The 22,167-nt window shown below is 36.5% G+C and overlaps 1 protein-coding gene and 1 pseudogene across 1 annotated transcript in view; one reads left to right on the top strand and one right to left on the bottom strand.

The window, feature by feature from the left end:
• Positions 1-22,167, top strand: part of DACH2 (dachshund family transcription factor 2) — an 848,671-nt gene that overhangs the window by 352,220 nt on the left and 474,284 nt on the right. The gene's annotated exons all lie outside the window — the stretch shown is intronic.
• Positions 20,691-21,344, bottom strand: LOC132007637 (small ribosomal subunit protein eS8-like; annotated as a pseudogene).

Here is a 22,167-nt window from a genome sequence, read left to right as displayed (position 1 = left end):
ATTCAGCATAATCTCTTCCAGTCCTGTCCATGTTGCTACAAAAGTTGGGTAATCGTCCTTTCTGATGGAGGCCTAATACTCCATAGTTTATATGGACCACATCTTCCTTATTGATTCATCCGCTGAAGGGCATCTTGGTTCCTTCCACAGTTTGGCGACCGTGGCCTTTGCTGCTATAAACATTGGGGTACAGATAGCCCTTCTTTTCACTACATCTGTAACTTTGGTGTAAATACCCAGTAGTGTAATTGCAGGGTCATAGGGAAGCTCTATTTTTAATTTCTTGAGGAATCTCCACACTGTTCTCCAAAGAGGCTGCAACAACTTGCATTCCCACCAACAGTGTAAGAAGGTTCCCCTTTCTCCACATCCCCTCCAACACATGTTGTTTCCTCTATTGCTAATTTTGGCCATTCTAAGTGGTATAAGTTGGTATCTCAATGTGGTTTTAATTTGAATCTCCCCGATGGCTAGTGATGATGAACATTTTTTCATGTGTCTGATAGCTATTTGTATGTTTTGATTGGAGAAGTGTCTGTCCTTATCTTCTGCCCATTTTTTGATATGATTGTCTGTTTTGTGTGTGATGAGTTTGAGGAGTTCATTATAGATCCTGGATATCAACCTTTTGTCTGTACTGTCATTTGCAAATATCTTCTCCCATTCTGTGGGTTGTCTCTTTGTTTTGCTGACTGTTTCCTTTGCTGTGCAGAAGCTTTTTATCTTGATGAAGTCCCAAAAGTTCATTTTTGCTTTTGTTTCCTTTGCCTTCAGAGACATACCTTGAAAGAAGTTGCTGTGACTGATATCAAAGAGGTTACTGCCTATATTCTCCTCTAGGATTCTGATGGATTCCTGTCTCATGTTGAGGTCTTTTATCAATATTGCATTTATCTTTGTGTATGGTGTAAGAGAATGGTCAAGTTTCATTCTTCTACATATAGCTGTCCAGTTCTCCCAGTACCATTTATTGAAGAGACTGTCTTTTTTTCCACTTTATATTTTTTCCTGTTTTGTCGAAGATTATTTGCCCATAGAGTTGAAGGTACATATCTGGTCTCTATAATCTGTTCCACTGGTCTATGTGTCTGTTTTTATGCCAGTACAATGCTGTCTTGGTGATCACAGCTTTGTAGTAAAGCTTGAAATCAGGTAACGTGATGCCCCAGTTTTTTTGTTTTTGTTTTTCAACATTTCCTTTGCAATTCAGGGTCTCTTCTGATTCCATACAAATTTTTGGATTATTTGCTCCAGCTCTTTGAAAAATACCGCTGGAATTTTGATTGGAACTGCATTAACAGTATAGATTGCTCTAAGAATTATCGACATTTTAACAGTGTTTATTCTTCTGATCCAAGAGCATGGAATGGTCTTCCATCTTTTTGTATCTTTTTCAATTTCTTTCATGAGTATTCTGTAGTTCCTTGAGTACAGTTCCTTTACCTCTTTGGTTAGGTTTAGTCCCAGGTATCTTATTGTTTTTGGTACTATAGAAAATGGAATCGATTCTCTAATTTCCTTTTCTTGTTACTAGATATTGGTCTATTCAGGTTGTCAATTTCTTCCTGGTTCAATTTAGGGAGTTTATAGTTTTCCAGGAATGCATCCATTTCATCTAGGTTGCCTAGCTTATTGGCATATAACTGTTGATAATAACTTCTGATGATTGTTTCTACTTCCTTGGTGTTTGTTGTGATCTCTCCCTTTTAATTCATAATTTTATCAATTTGGGCTTTCTCTCTTTTCTTTTGGATTAGTGTGACCAATGGTTTATCGATTTTATTGATTCTTTCAAAAAACAAACTTCTAGTATCATTGATATGTTCTACTATATCTCTGGTTTCTACCTCATTGATATCAGCTTTAATCCTGATTATTTTACTTCTTATTTATGGAGTTCATTTGATTTGTTGTTGATTTTCCTGTGCTTTAAGGTGTAGAGACAGCTGGTATGTTCTGGATTTTTCAGTTTTTTTGAAGGAGGCTTGGATGGCTATGTATTTCCCCCTTAGGACCACCTTTGCTTTATCCCATAGGTTTTGGACCAAAGTGTCTTCATTCTCTTTGGTTTCCATGAAGTGTTTCAGTTCTACTTTGAATCTCCTGGTTGATCCAAGCATTCTTAAGCAAGGTGGTCCTTAGCTTCCAGGTGTTTGAATTCCTTCCGAACTTTTCCTTGTGATTGAGTGCCAGTTTCAAAGCATTGTGATCTGAGAATGTGCAGGGAATAATCTCAGCCTTTTGGTATTGGTTGAGTCCTGATTTGTGACCCAGTGTGTAGTCTATTCTTGGGAAGGTTCCATGTGCACTTGAGAAGAATGAGTATTCTGTTGTTTTAGGGTGGAATGTTCTGTACATATCTATGAGGTCCATCTGGTCCAATGTGTCATTCAATTCTCTTGTTTCTTAATTGATTTTCTTCTTTTTTTAATTTTTTATTTTTATAAACATATATTTTTATCCCCAGGAGTACAGGTCTGTGAATCACCAGGTTTACACACTTCACAGCACTCACCAAAGCACATACCCTCCCCAATGTCCATAATCCCACCCCCTTCTCCCAAACCCCCTCCCCCCAGCAACCCTCAGTTTGTTTTGTGAGATTAAGAGTCACTTATGGTTTGTCTCCCTCCCAGTCCCATCTTGTTTCATTTATTCTTCTCCTACCCACTTAAGCCCCCATGTTGCATCACCACTTCCTCATATCAGGGAGATCATATGATAGTTGATTTTCTGCTTCGATGATCTATTTCTGAGAGAGTTGTGTTTAGATCTCCTACTATTAATGTATTCATGTCAATATGACTCTTTATCTTCATTAACCATTTTCTTATGTAATTGGATGCTCCTATATTGGGGGCATAGATATTTACAATTGTTAGATCATCTTGGTGGATAGTCCCTTTAAGAATGATGTAGTGTTCTTCTGTATCTCTAACTAAAGTCTTTAGTTTAAAATCTAATTTATCTGATATGAGAATCACTATTCCAGCCTTCTTTTGAGGCCCATTGTCATGAAAGATGTTTCTCCATCCCTACACTTTCAATCTGGTTGTATCTTTAGGTTCAAAATGGGTCTCTTTTTGACAACATATGGATGGGTCCTGTCATTTTATCCAATCTGCAACCCTGTGCCATTTTATGGACACATTTAGGCCAGTCACATTGAAAGTGATTATTGACAGATACCTTTTTATTGACATCATGTTACCTTTGAAGTCTTTCTTTCTGTAGATTGTCTCTATATTTTTGTTCAATGCTATTGTTAGGATTTTTCCTCTTTTATAGAACCCCCTTAATATTTCGGCTTGGTGGTTGCATAGTCTTTTAAGCCTTGCCGGTCTTGGAGACTCTTTATCTCCCCATCCATTTTGAATGTCAGTCTTGCTGGATAAGGTATTATTGGCTGCATGTTCTTTTCATTTAGTGCCCTGAATATATCTTGCCAGCCCTTTCTGGCTTGCCAGGTCTCTGTGGACTGCTCTGACGTTATTCTGATGGGCTTTCCTTTCTAAGTAAGGGACCTCTTTGTCCTAGTGGCTTTCAAGAGATTATATCTACAATTATGATTCCTCAATTTGACTATCAGGTGCCTTATTGTTTTTCTGGAATCTATGATCTTTGGTGGAGACTGTTTGGCCTCTAGTACATGAATGCTCATTCCATTCGCAAGATTGGGAACATTTTAATGAAGAACTTGTTCCATTCTCTCTTCTAAACTTCTTTCTTTCTCCTCCCCTTCAGGGATTCCAATAATTCTTATGTTGGAACATTTCATGGCATCATTTATTTCCCTGATTCTAATTTCGTGGCTTCTTAGCTGTTTGTTCCAGGCTTCCTCCTGATCCTTTCTCTCTGTTTGTCCTCCAGATCACTAATTCTATCTTCTATCTCAGTTACCCTAGTTTTGAGAGAATTTAGATTAGATTGGAACTCATTGAGAGAATTTTGAACATCATCCCTGGTGGCTTTCATTTCTGCCCTAACATTGTGAACATCATCTCTGGTCGCTTTCAGTTCTGCCCTAATCAATTCCGTTTGGTCATCCATGGCTTTCTCCAACGTTGCTATTGCCTGGACAATTGTTAGCCTGAATTCTCTTTCCGACATATTGTCTATGTTGATAGCTGTTAGGTACTTTGTAGAAGGCCCATCCTCTGTATTTTTCTTCTGTTGGGCATTCTTCCTCCTAGTCATTTTGGTGAGAGATGGCTGAATGGATGTAGCTGGATGTATTGACTGTGGTGCAGTTCAGGTGTACCCTGACGTGCTTCTGAGAAATCTGGATTCCCCACCCAAATGAGAGAAAAAAGAAAAGAAAAAGAAAAATAAGATAGAGAGGGAGACAGGAAAGAAAGGGAAGATAAAAGAGAAGGTTCAGCTCAAATGGACCACCACGTAAGATTTATGAAGTTTACAAAAAAAACAGACAAACAAAAAGACTGAGAAAAGTGTATGATGTATATATATACATATATATATATATATATATATATATATATATATATATGCAAATAAAGGAAGAACCTCGTCAAAAAGAACCCCAAGTGTAAGATTTATATACTATCAGGGCCAACACAAATACACAGAAACACTGGTGGAAGAAAAAGATAGGAGAGTGTTTATAAATTCTCAGCATGGGTGAGGAAGGTTCTTTTGATTCTTCCTGGATGTATCTTGATATCTTTCTAAATGACACAACTTTCCTAAGGTAAAGGATTAAAAATTGGTTTACCTATAGGGGCAGCATTGATTGGGAAAGGGGATTACTTTGAAGTTTAACTCTATATGTATATTAGAGAATAAAATAAAAAGGAATAAGCTAGACTAAACTAAACTAAAATTAAAAAAAAGAATTTTAAAAAATAGAAATGCAAAAGAAAAACAGGTGTATGTATCAAAAAGTTCAGGTTAGAAGGTTATTATGGAATTTGATGTACTGGACATTTCACTGTGATGGTAAATAGATTAAAAATTATCTATTAAAAAATGAGCCAGAATAGTGGGAATGAATTAAAAATAAACATTGTCCGATGAAGTGGTGGTGGTTGTTCTCTTGTCGTCTTTTTTTTTTTTTTCTCCTTTCCTGGTTGGTTTTCTGGGGGAGGGCCCTGCCACGTGGGTTTTTAGTCAATGATGTTCCCTGAGTTAAGTCCTCCCCCCACAAGGGGGTGGGCTCAGAGGAAACCGGCTTTTTCAGGCTTCTGTTCTCTGGAGGTTTTTATGTTTGTTCACTTTTTATTTTTCTCTCGGCTTGACAACTTTTGATCGTTTTTGTAGATTTAGAGGAAAGGAAACTGCACCTTTACCCCCCTATCAGAGAGAAGCCTCAGTCTGCTCTCCTGTGGGTGCTTCGGTGCCCAAATAAATTCCCTTTTGGTCACTGGCAGAGCAGGTTCCAAGTCACTGTCCCTGGGGATACAGGATCTTCTGCTTGCACCCAAAACCCTGGCAGCGGTGGCTGTCTGGCCAGCTCCGCACCGCCAGAGAGGTTCCAAGCGCAGTGATTGCACACTGAAATTTTCCCACTGGCCCTGGCTGGGAGTTCCTGGTCTTTCTGGATCTAAGAGTGCCGGGTTTGCTCACACCTCTCTCAGGGAAGCGTGAGGGTCGCACACACATCTCAGAATCTGGTGGAATGGCGTGAGCCTAAAAGCGCCAGGCTGGGCCTTAACACCTCTTTCAGGGGTGGGTTCGGTGCGCGTGCCCATCTCAGGCTCTTGTGGAATGACACGGGTCTAAGAGCTTCAGGCTGGGCCTTCGAGCACCTCTCTCAGGGGAGGGTGAGGGGCGTGCATGTCTCCAGCTCTGTAGCATGGCTCAGCATTCTGCCATCTGGCGAGGCTCCCAGCTCCTCACAGGAGCCAGACCCCACGTGTTCTCGGGCGTGCTGGTGGCTCAGGGACCAAGACCTGCTTTCTCCACCATACTCTCTCTGGCTCAGTACCTGGGGATCTCTCCTGGGTCCGGGGACTTAAGACCCTGTCCTTAGCCTCCCTGATTCCCACAATTTCCACCCCCCCACTTGATCTTTTGCTCTCTTTGAGTGCTTTCAACCCATCTCCAAGTTAATGCTGGTCCCCAGACGCTGGGCACTCTCATATTGGGGTATGACTTTCCAATCGGTCACCACTGGTGGCTCCCTCCCCCTTTTGTTTATCTTCCGATATCAGTTTGACATTCCCACTCCGCTTTACCTGCACACTGGCATCTTCTGCCCCTATAGAGATCCAGACGTGTATAATGCTTATCTCAGGCTGATTTCCTGGTTGATCGGAGTCCTTTGGAAGGTAATCAGCTCACTTTAGGGTACAGGTTGAAAGGGCGCCTCCTTCTACTTCCCCGCCATCTTGTCTTGGAAAAAAGAAATTTAAAAATTATATATCTATGTAGATCGATATATATATATATATATATATATATATATATATTAGAATGGTGAAAAGAACAGAGCCACACACTTGATTTTGGGTGTAGTTCAGTCACTTAGAAGAAACTACCTCCCCAAATTTTAAAGAAGGAAAATCTTTATATATATATATATATATATGGGCTTGGTCTTGACTGGATGTTATTGCTGATCTTCTGGGGGAGGGGCCTATTGCAGTGATTCTCCAATGTCTTTGCCCGAGGTGGAATTGCACTGCCCTTGCTAGGGAAGGGCTAAGTAATCTGCTTGGGCTCACTTGGAGTTTTTGTTCCCTGAATACTTTCTGTACAGCTCTGGAAGATGGGATTGAAGATGGTGGCCTCCCAATCTCCAACCTGGAGGACCCGAGAACTCAGGGCCCCTCTCTTCAGTGTTCCCTCAGAAATAAGCAGTCAATCACTCTGTGTCCTGGTCCAGCCGCACTCCAATCTCACCTGATCTGTGACCTAGTATTTCTCTCTGAGGAATGGCCCTATTTAGAGTCTCTAAAACCAGCAGATTCCTGCCACACTGCTCCTCCTGGAGGAGGAAGGTGAGTTTCCCTGGATCTGCCACTTATGTGTCCCTGCTAGAAGAACAGTGGCCAGACTATTCCTTGGATCACAGTTTAAGGTAACCCCAATCTGAAAGCTCACTCATAGGCTCTGTCTCTTTAGTTGGCTTCTCCGCTCTGATACCTGGCAGCTCTGCCACACTCAGACACCCCCAATCTTTCTGTGACCCCATGGGCCTGAGACCACACTCTTCCCACAAGGGCTCCACTCCTCCTTAGCCTCTGGAGCCAAGTCCTTCAGGGGAGCAGACTTCTAAAAGTTTTGATTTTGTGCTCCACTGCTCTGCCACTGGTCAGGAGCTACCCACCGTCCCCCACTCCCCCACCATATTCTATCTTCCTGTAACTGCTGATTCACTTCTCTGGATGTCCTGCCTTTCAGAAAGTGGCTGATTTTCTAGAATTCTAGAATTCCTAGAATTTCTGTTCTTCTCTTCTATCTCCTGTTGAGTTTGTAGGTGTTCAGAATGGTTTGATACCTTTCTAGCCGAATTCCTGGGATCTGATGTTATTTTTGTCTGCTACTCCTCTGCCATCTTACCTCTCAAGTCTTCATTTAGCATTTTAACCTCTACATCCATTCCATTCATGTTGTCAAAAATGACAAGATTTCATTCGTTTTTGTAGCTGAGTAATATTCCATTGTCTATATATAATAGATTTTCTTTATCCATCCATCTATCAATGGACCCTGGGGATGCTTCCATAAGTAGGCTATTGTAAATAAATAATACTGAAATAGACATAAGGGTGCATATATCAATTCAAATTAGCGTTCTCATATTCTTTTCATAAAAGCCCAGTAGTGGAAATACTGGTTCAAATGGTAATTATATTTTTCATTTTTTTGATGAACTTGTAACTGTTTTCCACAGTAGCTGCACCAGTTTGCACTCCCACCAACATTGCAAGAGGATTCCTTTTTCTCCACATTCTTGTCAACAGTTGTTTCTTGTGGGGTGTTTTTTTTGGGGGGGGGTGTTGTGTTTTTTTTTGCCATTCTGACAGGTAGAGGGTCATATCTCATTGTGGTTTTGATTTGCATTTCCCTGATGATGCATGATGTTGAGCATCTTTTTATGTATCTGTTAGCTATCTGGCTGTCTTCTTTGGAAAAATGTCAATTCATGTCTTCTGACTATTTTTCTTAAATTGTCTTATTTGGGTTATTGAGTTGATTTATGTTAAGTTCTTTATATATTTTTGGATATTAACTCTTTATCAGATACACAATTTGCAAATATTTTCTCCCATTTAGTGGGTTGTCTTTCTTCTAGTAATTTTATTGTTTCTTTTGCTGTGTAGAATGTGTTTTTTTTATAATGTAGACTCAATAGTTTATCTTTGCTTTTGTTTCCTTGCCTAGCGAGTCATATCCAGAAAGATGTTGCTACAGCTGATGTCAGAGTAATTACTACCTGAGCTCTCTTCTAGGATCTTTATAATTTCAAGTCTCCCATTTAGGTCCTTAATCCATTTTGAGTTTATTTTTGTATACAATGAAAGAAAGTGGCCCAGCTTCATTCTTTTGCATGTAGCCATCCAGTTCTCCCAACATCATTTGTTGAAGAGGCTTTTTCCCATTGCATATTCTAGTCTCATTTGTCTAAGATGAATTGACTATATAATTGTGGGTTTATTTTTGGGTTCTCTATTCTGTTCTATTGATCTGTGTGTCTGTTTTTGTGCTAGCACCATGCAGTTTTGATTAGTACAGTTTTTTAGTGTATCTTGAAATCGGGGATTGTGATACTTTCAGCTTTATTTTTCTTTTTCAAAATTGCTTTGGTTCTTTGGGGTCTTTTTTGGTTCCATACAAATTTTAGGATTATATGTTCTAGTTCTTTGAAAAATGCTGTTGGCATTTTGATAGAGATGGTATTAAATCTGTAGATTGCTTTGGGTAGTATTGATATTTTAACAATAGAAAATATTTTAAATAAAAAAAAAAGAAGTACGTTTTTATTTTTTATTTTTCATTTTTCAAGTTTTTATTTAAATTCCAGTTAGTTAACATACAGTGGAACATTATTTTCAGGTATAGAATTTAGTGATTTACCACGTATATACAACACCCAATGCTCGTCACAAGTGCCTTCCTTAAGAGGGATGTTTTTAATCATAAGTGATTGGCTTCAAATCAGGAAAGCATTCCAAAAATATTTTTTTTCACCTCAAATATGAAAATAACGTGCTATTTTGTTCTTTAATTCTTTTATAATTAGTTTACCCATGTAAAACTGGTTTTTATATGAAGCTTATGTTGTAGATCAGAAGAAATATTTGTAGAAGCTGTATTAAGCTATTAAAGACTACTAGAAGGCATCTAGATGCCACACAAAAATTTTTTAAGGCGGCACCTGGGTGGATCAGTGGGTTAGGCCTCTGTCTTTGGCTCAGGTCATGATCTCAGGGTTTGGGATTGAGCCCCACATCAGGCTCTCTGCTCAGCAGGAGCCTGCTTCCCCCTCTCTGCCTGCTTCTCTGCCTGCTTGTGAACTCTCTCTCTCTGTGTCAAATAAATACATAAAATCTTTAAAAAAAATAAGGATTAATTTTAGTTTTGCAAGAACTTCAACTTACTTTAAAATGCTTTCTGAGAAAGTTCTTTCAGTTATTTAAAAAAATTATTTGAACACCCACTACCTGGCACCTATACCTGGCACCATGCTGTAGGCTTTATATGTTTGCTCATTTGAATTCATGAGGATTCAAATGTATTTTACTAACCTCTACATTTGTGGGACAAAGTAATGTAGAATCAAATATATTATTCTGACCTTTAACTTAAAAAACTTAACTTGTAAATATTAAAGATAATTTAAATGTCCTAGTTCATTCTTTATCTCAGCTTTCTGAGATAATGTTTAGTTTCCCTTACTGAATGAGAGGCCCCTAAATTTCAGTTTACCAAAACTAATGATTAGAATGGCAATAGTTTTGTAATGAAAACAGCTCTGATGTGGTAGTAAATGTGCAGACCTGGTGTTGTCAAGTAGAGTGTTTAGCATTTCTATTCCTAAAGGTAAATTTCTTTACTCAAATTCTCTTTGATAAAGTGAAAATACCATTAACATGTTATTGAATTTTTTATAGGCCCATAATAAGAAACTGCCTTTATATTATGTTACTGATTCCTCATTACTTACTGTTTTAGTATAAGATTTTCCAGTGAGTCTCAAAATGTGTTTCTACAGTTGAATTGCTAGTTAAGTCTTAATTTGAGAATCAAGTTTGTTCCCCCTAATATCTTGATAACTCAGAAATTTCTTTTTTGATTTCATAACAAATGAAGAATTTGTTATTTAAAAATAAAAGAATAAAAAAACTGAAACTCTCAGCCTGCTGTTATTGGAATAAAAGATGAGAGGGTTCACTGTGGTTTCTTAAAGAAAGGAACTCAAGAAAGATATTTTGATATTAATAAGTGTAACAGCAATTTAATAAATATTATCAAAGGAGAGAACATTAGTTTTTGAAATAGGAAAGGAACCTACATGTTAACTCTTCATAAGAATATTATTTTATTGCTATAAACTTACTAAATTCCCAAACTCTTTGTGTATCAATGACTTATGAATGCTATGTTTAAAATGTAAGTTTGCTCTGGGCTTTCTTTCATGAAGAATGGTTTGTGTATTCTAACCATTTGTAAAGTTGAATTCTGTTATAGTAGAGCTTATTTTTTAAAGCACATACTTGATTATATTACAGGTCAAATCTCACCTTTAGAAACATAATGAATACATAACTTAATGTTGAATAAATAGTATGTACTTAACACATGCTAGATACTGTACTAAGCAGTTATATTTGGGTGTTTTAACATATATAAGTTGCCCTTTAAACATAAGGGTCTAAAATTATAAAATTATTAATTATTCATTACCAGAATATACTCTTCTTTTACAGAAGACAAAACTCAATAATCTAAAAAGATTTAAATTTTTCCTGAGAACTGATAACAAGGGAAATAACCCATATTGTCAGTAAGTAGAGCATTAAAAGCGTTAAACAAGGAAACTTACAAGGGGGATTGGAACAGTTCCTCAATATAGAATCACATTCCAAATTAGCACTTCAACAAATTCACATGTAAAGCAAAAAAAAAAAAAAAGAGTGATCCATGATGTTAGCAAAATTTTTATTACCTATTCACTCATCACAATGAGATATATAATTGCAGTATAACATTATTATTTCTTTCCTTGCACAAATTGCTAGAGTTTTAGTGACTCCTTACAAATATACTTCAAATGAACATTGATTTTTTATTTTGTAATAAAAGCAAATGAACAACAACAACAAAAATCTAACCAAATGTTTAATGTAGCTGCTAGCTTAACATTGAATTAAATGGTCTTGAATTTTAATTATTCTTATTTAAAAATCTATAAATTTTGGCATAGCTTTTTAGTAACCCTCCTCCACTGGGATAACTTAATAATGTGTGAGAAATGAATTGTGCCACCTTTGTCATCCATATATGTCTTAATTCAGAATCCAATGACTCAAGGGTTTGAGGGAAGCACTTGTTTGCATGGATGGATTAAAGACTCATTTATTTTATTGTTCTTTAGTGAATAAATTCCAAATACTCTTAACTTACACATAGTGTTTCTTAGCATGGGATCAATGCACAACCATTACATCTGAGGAGTATTAAATTGGAAATAAGGTTTTCCTTCCTACTCCCACCTCCAGTGTTTGGAAGAAGAAGATTATGCAAATAAAATTGTGAGAGAACAGGGTTGTTTTTAAATTTTTATTTTTATTGCTAGAAAAAGTTTCATGGTGTTTTAGACATGATATTACGTCTCGGAAAAGGGGCAATGCATCTTTAAAAGTTAAATTAAAACTTCTTTACTTTTATTAAATTCTCTATAAATCTTTCATGACAGTTTATTTAACAAAGTATCATTGAAAGTGTATAGGTGATTGATGTGACCCATGTAAGATCAACATGAAATGTTTTTAAATGTCAGCAAAATGTGGCCATCTAAAAGCATATAAGGAAGGAGCTTCTGTGAAAGTGAAAAACAAACAGAAAAATGTTCATCTTATTCTTTGCTTTCCGTATGCAATTACAAATTCATAAAAGAAATATTCCATTTGATTTTCCTTGGAGTTTGAGTCATCAGAGGTCGAATTTACTTTTGACTTTCACCCTTTCAAAGACTTGGTCTCTTATTCACTGGATATGTTTCCTCAATCATCTATGGAAAAACAACAGAATCAAAAATTTCTTAGAAAAATGACAATAAGTTTGTGAAGGGCAGAAACTTGACCAAAAATTTTCCGTGGAAATTACAGAAATTATAAGATGCTATCATCTTGGAATTGTCAATGAAGAGTTACTGTTTATTCACATAAAAAAGCATTTTTGATTTTCCATTTAATTGAATAAAATACTGATATAAAAACAAATATAAAAAGAGAATAAAAGAGAAGGAAAAAATATAACAGATTAGAAATATATAAGGACAGTACCAGTAGCTCAATCTAAATGGAATAGTTTTTTTTTTCTTTTAAATTCCATTGTAGTTAAAATACAGAGTTATTTTAGTTTCAGGTACAGTGTTTTAACAATTTCATACACAATCAGTGATCATCATTACAAGTATATTCCTTAATTCTCATTACCTATTTTTACCCCCACCCCCACCTCTCCTCTCTTAACCACTAGCTAGAGTCTGTTTCTTGGTTTGACTCTCTTTTTTCCCCCTCTGTTCATTTTTGTTTGTTTGTTTCTTAAATTCTACATATAAGTGAAATCATATGATATTTGTCTTTCTCTGACTTAACACCACTTAACATTGTACTGTCTAGATCTATCCATGTCTTTGCAAATGGCAAGATTTGATTCTTTTTTATGGCTGAAAAATATTAAATTATGTATAGGTGCCTAGGTGGCTGGGTTGGTTAAGCCCCCAACTCTTGATTTCTGCTCGGGTCATGATCTCAGTTTCATGAGATTGAGCCCTATGTTGGGCTCCATGCTCACTGGGGTCTGCATGATACTCTCTTTCCACTTCTCTCTGCTCCCCCCAATCTATCTTTCTCTATAAAATAAATAAATCTTTAAAAATATGTATATATACCAAATCTTCTTTATCCATTCATCAGTTGATGGACACATGGGCTACTTCCATAATTTGACTATTATAAATAATGCTGCTATAAACATAAGGGTGCATGTATAACTGTGAATTAGTCTTTTTATATTTTTTGTGTAAATGCATGGTAGTGTGATTGCTAAATCATAGGTATTTCTATTTTTAATTTTTGAAGAACCTCTATACAGTTTTCCACAGCGGATACACCAGTTTGCATTCTAACCAAGAGTGCACAAGATTTCTGCTTTCTCTACATTTTCACCACCACTTGTTGTTTCTTGTGTTGTTGATGTTAGCCATTTTGATAGGTATGAGGTGATATGTCATTGTAGTTTTGATTTGTATTTTTCAAATATTGATGATGAGAGATATTGAGCAACTTTTTATTTGCCTATTGACCATTTAGGTGTCTTCTTTGGAGAAATGTCCGTTCATGTCTTCTGCCCATTTTTAAGTTGAATTATTTATTTTTTGTTTTTGAGTTTTATAAGATCTTTATATATTTTGGCTACTCACCCTTCATTGGATGTCATTTGCAAATATCTTCTCGAGTTCCATTGGTTGCTTTTTAGTTTTGTTGATTGTTTATTTTACTGTACAGAAGCTTTTTATTTTGATGTAATCCCAATAGTTTGCTTTTGCTTTTATTTATTTATTTATTTGATCAGGAGACATATATAGAAAAATGTTGCTATGGCCAATGTCAGAAAACTTACTGCCTCTGCTTTTTTCTAGGATTTCTATGGTTTCAGGTCTCACATTTAGGTCTTTACTCTATTTTAAATTTGTTTTTGTTTATGGAGAAAGAAAGTAGTCTAGTTTCATTCTTTTGTATGTAGCTGTCCAGTTTTCCCACACCATTTGTTTAAGAGACTGTCTTTTTCCCTTTGGATATTTATAATTGAGGGTTTTTTTTTTCCTGGGTTTTCTGTTCTGTTCCATTGATATATGTGTCTATTTTTATGTCTATACCATACTGTTTTGATAACTACAGCTTTGTAATACAGTGTGAAGTATGGAATTCTGATGTCTCCTGCTTTGCTTTTCCTTATCAAAGGTGCTTTGGATCTTCAGGTTCTTTTGTGGTTCCATATAAAATTTTAGGATTGTTTGCTCTAGCTATGTGAAAAATACCCATGGAATTTTGATGGGGACTGCATTAAATGTGTCAGTTGCTTTGGGTAGTATAAATATTTTAACAATATTTGTTCCACCAATCCATGAGCATGGAATGTCTATCCTTTTCTTTGAGTCATCTTCAATTTCATTCATGATTATTTATAACTTCAGAGTACATGTCTTTGACCTCTTTGGTTAGGTTTATTCTTAAGTATCTTATTGTTTTTGGTGCAAGCAATTTTAAATGGGATTAATTCCTTAATTTCTGCTTCCAGTACCTCGTTATTGGCATATAGAAATGTAACAGAATTCTTCACATTAATTTTGTATCTTGCAACGTTTCTGAATTCATTTATCAGTTCTAGTAGCTTTTTGTTGGAGTCTTTAGGGTTTTCTTTGGGGTTTTCTATATATAGTATCATGGCATCTGCAAATAGTGAAAGTTTTACTTTTTCCTTACCAATTTGGATACTTTTTGTTTCTCTTTGTTGTCTGATTGTTGTAGTTAGGACTTCCGGAATTATGTCGAATAAAAATGGTGCAAGTGGACACCCTTGACTTGTTCCTGACCTTAGGGGTAAAGCTCACAGTTTTTCAGCATTTAGTATGATGTTTACTGTGGGTTTTCATTATATGGCCTTTATAATATTGAGGTATGTTACCTCTAAATCTACTTTGTTGAGGTTTTTATCCTAAATGGCTGTTGTACTTTATCAAAGGGCTTTTCTACATCTATATAGATGATCATATGGTTTGTATCCTTTTTCTTATTGATGTGATGTATCATGTTGAATGTTTTGCGAATATTGCACCACCTTTGCATACTTAGAATAAATCCCACTTGAATGAGATGATTCAACTGGAATGGTGAATGGTTTTTTAAATGTATTGCTGGTTTTGGTTTGCTAATATTTTGTTGAGGATTTTTGCATCTATATTCATCAGGGATACTGGCCTGTAGCTCTATTGTGTGTGTGTGTGTGTGTGTGTGTGTGTGTGTAGTGACTTTATCTTGTTTTGGTATCAGGGTGATAGTTATAGAATGAATTCAGAAGTTTTCTTTACTTTTTTATTTTTCAGAATGGTTTGAGAGAAATAGGTATTAACTCTTATTTAAATGTTTGGTATAATTTGCTTGTGAAACCATTTGGTTCTAAAATTTTGTTTGTGGAAAGTTTTTGATTACTAACGCAATTTCTTTACTGGATATTGGTCTGTTCAGAATTTCTTGGTTTTTTTTTCCTTCTTCAGTTTTGATAATTTGTATGTAACCAGGAATTTATCCATTTCTTCTTGTTTGTCCAATTTGTTGGCATAAAGTTTTGCATAATATTCTCTTGTACTTGTTTGTATTTCTGTAGTGCTGGTTGTTATTTCTCCTCTCTCATTTGTGATTTTGTTTATTGGCTCCTTTCTCTTTTTTTTCTTTTTGATGAGTTTGGCTAAAGATTTATCCATTTTGTGGATCATTTCAAAGAACCAGCTCCTGGTTTCATTGATCTGTTCTCTCTTTGTTGTTTTTGATGTCTTTTTTTTTTTTTTTTGCATTCTATGTTATTTATTTCTGTTGTGATCTTTATTATTTCCTTTCTCCTATTGGCTTTAGGCTTCATTTGTTTTTCCTAGTTCCTTTTTGGTGTGATGTCAAGTTGTCTTATTTGAGATTTTTCTTGCTTCTTAAGATAGGCCTGTGCTGCTATATACTTCCCACTTCCCATGTTTGCTGCATCCCAAAGATATTGGAATATTATGTTTTCATTTTCATTTGTTCTCATGTATTTTAAAAATTTCTTCTTTGATTTCATGTTTGATTTATTTATTGTTTAGTAGCATTTTGCTTAACCTCTGGTGTGTTTGTGGTATTCCCCAATTTTTTCTTTTGGTTGACTTCAAGTTTTATAGTGTTGTAGTCAAAAATGTGCATGGTATGATTTCTGTCTTTTTGTACTCATTGAGACTTGATTTGTCACCTAGTATGTGATATATTCTGGAAAATGTTCTATGTGCATTTGTAAAGAATGTGTATTCTGCTATTTTAGGATGGAATGATCTGCATATATCTGTTAAATCCACTGGTCCAACGTGTCATTCAAAACTACTATCTCCTTGTTTATTTTCTGTTTAGATGTTCTGTTCACCAATGCAAGTAGGGTGTCAAAGCCCCTATTACCATTGTATTAGTGTTAATTAGTTCCTTTATGTTTGTTATTAACTGTTTTATGTATTTCAGCACTCCTATTTTGGGTGCATAAATACTTAAAATTGTCATATTTTCTTGTTAGATTTTCTTCTGTATTAATATATATTGTCTTTGTCTTTGTTACAGACTTTGTTTTAAAGACTATTCTGTGTGATATAAGTATTGCCACTGTGGCTTTCTTTTTTTAAATTTATTTTTTATTTATTTTCAGCATAATAGTATTCATTATTTTTGCACCACACCCAGTGCTCCATGCAATCCGTGCCATCTATAATACCCACCACCTGGTACCCCGAACTCCCACCCCCGCCCCTTCAATCCCTCAGATTGTTTTTCAGAGTCCAAGGTCTCTCAAGGTTCACCTCCCGTTCCAATTCCCCCCACCTCCCTTCTCCTCTCTAACTCCCCATGTCCTCCATGCTATTTGTTATGCTCCACAAATAAGTGAAACCGTATGATAATTGAATCTCTCTGCTTGACTTATTTCACTCAGCATAATCTCTTCCAGTCCTGTCCATGTTGCTACAAAAGTTGGGTATTCATCCTTTCTGATGGAGGCATAATACTCCATAGTGTATATGGACCCCATCTTCCTTATCCATTCATCCGTTGAAGGGCATCTTGGTTCCTTCCACAGTTTGGCGACCATGGCCATTGCTGCTATAAACATTGGGGTACAGATGGCCCTTCTTTTCAAGACATCTCTAATTTTGGTGTAAATACCCAGAAGTGCAATTTCAGGGTCATAGGGAAGCTCTATTTTTAATTTCTTGAGGAATCTCCACACTGTTCTCCAAAGTGGCTGCACCAACTTGCATTCCCACGAACAGTGTAAGAAGGTTCCCCTTTCTCCACATCCCCTCCAACACACGTTGTTTCCTGTTTTGTTAATTTTGGCCATTCTAACTGGTGTAAGGTGATATCTCAATGTGTTTTATTTTTTTTTAAATATTTTTTTTTAATTTATTTGTCAGAGAGAGAGCGAGTGAGAGTGAGCACAGGCAGATAGAGTGGAAGGCAGAGTCAGAGGGAGAAGCAGGCTCCCTGCGTAGCAAGGAGCCCGATGCGGGACTCGATCCCAGGATGCTGGGATCATGACCTGAGCCGAAGGCAGCTGCTTAACCAACTGACCCACCCAGGCATCCCTCTCAATGTGGTTTTAATTTGAATCTCCCTGAGGGCTAGTGATGATGATCATTTTTTCATGTGTCTGATAACCATTTGTATGTTTTGATTGGAGAAGTGTCTGTCCATATCTTCTGCCCATTTGTTGATATGATTGTCTGTTTTGTGTGTGTTGAGTTTGAGGAGTTCATTATAGATCCTGGATATCAACCTTTTGTCTGTACTGTCATTTGCAAATACCTTCTCCCATTCGGTGGGTTGTCTCTTTGTTTTGTTGACTGTTTCCTTTGCTGTGAAGAAGCTTTTGATTTTGATGAAGTCCCAAAAATTCATCTTCGCTTTTGTTTCCTTTGCCTTTGGAGACATATCTTGAAAGAAGTTTCTGTGGCTGATATCGAAGAGATTACTGCCTATGTTCTCCTCTAGGATTCTGATGGATTCCTGTCTCACATTGAAGTATTTTATCCATTTTGAGTTTATCTTTGTGTACGGTGTAAGAGAATGGTCGAGTTTCATTCTTCTACAAATAGCTGCCCAGTTTTCCCAGCACCATTTATTGAAGAGACTGTCTTTTTTTTTAATTTTTTTTATTTTTTATAAACATATAATATATTTTTATCCCCAGGGGTACAGCTCTGTGAATCACCAGGTTTACATACTTCACAGCACTCACCAAAGCACATACCCTCCCCAATGTCCATAACCCCACCCCCCTTCTCCCAATGCCCCTACCCCCAGAAGCCCTCAGTTTGTTTTATGAGGTTAAGAGTCACTTATGGTTTGTCTCCCTCCCAATCCCATCTTGTTTCATTTATTCTTCTCCTACCCCCTTAAGCCCCCATGTGCATCACCACTTCCTGGTATCAGGGAGATCATATGATAGTTGTATTTCTCCACTTGACTTATTTCGCTAAGCATGATACGCTCTAGTTCCATCCACGTTTTCGCAAATGACAAGATTTCATTTCTTTTGATGGCTGCATAGTATTCCATTGTGTATATATACCACATATTCTTTATCCATTCATCTGTTGATGGACATCTAGGTTCTTTCCATAGTTTGGCTATTGTGGACATTGCTGTTATAAACATTCAGGTGCACGTGCCCCTTCGGATCACTACATTTGTATCTTTAGGGTAGCCTCTTCAATAAATGGTGTTGGGAAAATTGGACAGCCACATGCAGAAAAATGAAATTGGAACATTTCCTTACACCACACACAAAAATAGACTCAAAATGGATGAAGGACCTCAATGTGAGAAAGGAATCCATCAAAATCCTTGAGGAGAACACAGGCAGCAACCTCTTCGACCTCAGCCACAGCAACATCTTCCTAGAAACATCGCCAAAGGCAAGGGAAGCAAGGGCAAAAATGAACTATTTTGGACTTCATCAAGATCAAAAGCTTTTGCACAGCAAAGGAACAGTTAATAAAACCAAAAGACAAGTGAGAGAATGGGAGAAGATATTTGCAAATGACATATCAGATAAAGGACAAGTATCCAAAATCTATGAAGAACTTAGCAAACTCAACACCCAAATAACAAATAGTCCAATCAAGAAATGGGCAGAGGACATAAACAGACATTTATGCAAATAAGACATCCAGATGGCAAACAGACACATGAAAAAGTGCTCTATATCACTCGGCATCAGGGAAATACAAATCAAAACCACAATGAGCTACCACCTCACACCAGTCAGTATGGCTAAAATTAACAAGTCAGGAAATGACAGATGCTGGCGAGGATGCGGAGACTCTTTTTTCCACTGTATATTTTTTCCTCTTTTGTCGAAGATTATTTAACCATAGAGTTGAGGGTCCATATCTGAGCTCTCTTCTCTGTTCCACTGGTCTATGTGTCTGTTTTTATGACAGTACAATGCTGTCTTGGTGATCACAGCTTTGTAGTAAAGCTTGAAATCAGGTAACGTGATGCCCCCCATTTTATTTTTGTTTTTCAACATGTCCTTATCGATTCGGGGTCTCTTCTGATTCCATACAAATTTTTGGATTATTTGCTCCAGCTCTTTGAAGAATACTGGTGGAATTTTGATCGGAATGGCATTAAAAGTATAGATTGCTCTAGGCAGTATAGACATTTTAACAATGTTTATTCTTCTGATCCATGAGCATGGAATGGTCTTCCATATTTTTGTGTCTTCTTCAATTTCTTTCATGAGCGTTCTGTAGTTCCTTGAGTACAGATCCTTTACTTCTTTGGTTAGGTTTATTCCCAGGTATTTTATGGTTCTTGGTGCTATAGTAAATGGAAACGATTCTCTACTTTCCCTTTCTGTATTTTCATTATTAGTGTATAAGAAAGCCATTTATTTCTGTACATTAAATTTGTATCCTGCCATGTTGCTGAATTGTTTTATGAGTTCTAGTAGTTTGGGGGTAGAGTCTTTTGGGTTTTCCATATAAAGAATCATGTCATATGCAAAGAGAGAGAGTTTGAATTCTTCATTACCAATTTGGATACATTTTATTTCTCTTTGTTGTGGCTTTCTTTTGACATCCATTTATGTGATAAATATTTCTACATCCCCTCACTTTCAACCTGCAGGTATTTTTAGTTTTGTCTAAAATGAGTATCTTGTAAGCAGAATATAGATGAGTCTTATTTTTTTTTATCCATTCTGTCACCATATTTCTTTTTTAGGCTTTTAGTCCATTTAAGTTCAAAGTAATTTTAAAATATTATATTTATTTATTTGGGAGAGAGAGAGAGAGAAAGAGAGAGAGAGAGACAGAGCAGTGAAAGCTGCAAATGGAGAGGTTTTAGCAGACTCCATACTGAGGATGTTGAGCACAGAGACCAACATGGAGCTTTATCTCACAACCCTGAGTCATGGCCTGAGCTGAAATCATTAGTTGGTCACTTAACTAACTGAGCCACCTAGGTGCCCCCAAAACAGTTATTGATGGATATGTGCTTATTGCCATTTTGTTACCTTATTTGTTGTTGTTTTTGTAGTTTTTCTGTGTTCCTTTCTTTTCTGTCTCTCTTTCATGGTTTGCTGGAGATTTTTAATGATATATTTTGATTTCTTACTTTTTATTTTTTTGCATATCTATTACTGCTTTTGCTTAAAACAATGAACACCTTTATTACATGATCAAAGATAAGAGGTAGGAAGATTTATTTGCCTTTATGAGATTTTTTTTTTCTTTCCTTCAGATGGGAGTCTACGTCCTTCTCATCTAGCACATAGCCATCTACATGGCCACACTGGCCTGTTTTTGAAGTGATGCATTCAAGAAGCTTGCCATTCTGGAACTTCTCCAGAAAACTGCTAACTTCAGCGTTTTCCCCATTTAATTATATTTCTTTTGAGTTTTTTAGTTAGTTTTTTTTTTTAAATTTTTTCCTCCTTGGACATCAGCTTGGTCCCCTTCTTGTGGCCCAGGTGTGGTGCATAGCAGAACTGATACCACAGTGACTCACAGTGACACATAGTTATACCAACTGACTCACAGTGTCAATGAGCATGATACAGGTCTTCACCAGGGTCTTGTGTGTGGACTAATTCCTTGTTGGATGCACTGTAGACAAATCAATAATCCTTATTTTACAAGTACAGCAGTCAGGGCCCCAGACAAAGTTCCCCACATCCAGCCTCAAAGCATGGCTCTTCTTGTTGACTCACCAAATGTGGACTGTATGAATGTGGCAGGGACCAATCTTAGTGTTGACAATCGGGTATCCTTGCTTATAATTTTACTTTTTGTGGTAGGGCTTCCTTTTGTCCCAAGTAGTGTGATGCTTGTGACACTTGTCCTGAGAGTGTTCCATCACCTGGCACTAGTTGCAAAAGAAGTATTACTGTTTTTTGATTTGTGGTTACCATTCAGCTTACATATAACATCTGCATATAGCAGTCTATATTTAACTAGATGGTTGCTTATTTTTGGACTCACTCTTACTCTTTTCCCCTTCATGGTTCAGATATTTGGTATCATCTTTTACAACCTTTTATTTTGTGCTTCTAATTTTTCTTACTCGTACTTACTTTCTCTTGTTTTCCACTCATAGAGTCCCCCATAACATTTATTGTAGGGCTGTTTTATTGGTCATGGATTATTTTAAGTATGTTTATCTAGGAAACTATATCTCCTATTCTGAATGATATCCTTGTTCAATAGAGTATTCTTGGCTGCATATTTTTCCTTTCAGCACTTCAAATACATCATGCCACTCACTTCTGGCCTTCAAAGCTTCTGCTGAAATAGCTGAAATCATTATGGGGTTTCTTTTGAAGGTAACTCTCTTCTTTCTCTTACAATCTTTAAAATGATCTCTTGCCTCCTGAATCTGGATCTATTTCCCTCCCAAGATTTAGGAAATTTTCACGTATTGTTTCTTCAAATACATTTTCTGCCCACCTTTCTCTCCCCTCAACTGGGATCCCTCTAATGCAAATACAGCTATACTTGATGGAAGAACCAATTCTCAAAGTTTATTCTCATTATGCAGTATTTGTTTGTCTCTCACATGCTCAGCTTCATTATTTTTTTTTTAATTTTTTATTTTTGATAAACATATATTTTTATCCCCAGGGGTACAGGTCTGTGAATCACCAGGTTTACACACTTCACAGCACTCACCAAATCACATA

The sequence above is a fragment of the Mustela nigripes genome, chromosome X, assembly GCF_022355385.1.
Source record: "Mustela nigripes isolate SB6536 chromosome X, MUSNIG.SB6536, whole genome shotgun sequence".
In the NCBI taxonomy this organism is placed as follows: Eukaryota; Metazoa; Chordata; class Mammalia; order Carnivora; family Mustelidae; genus Mustela; species Mustela nigripes.
This window is presented reverse-complemented; position numbering and strand designations above follow the sequence as displayed.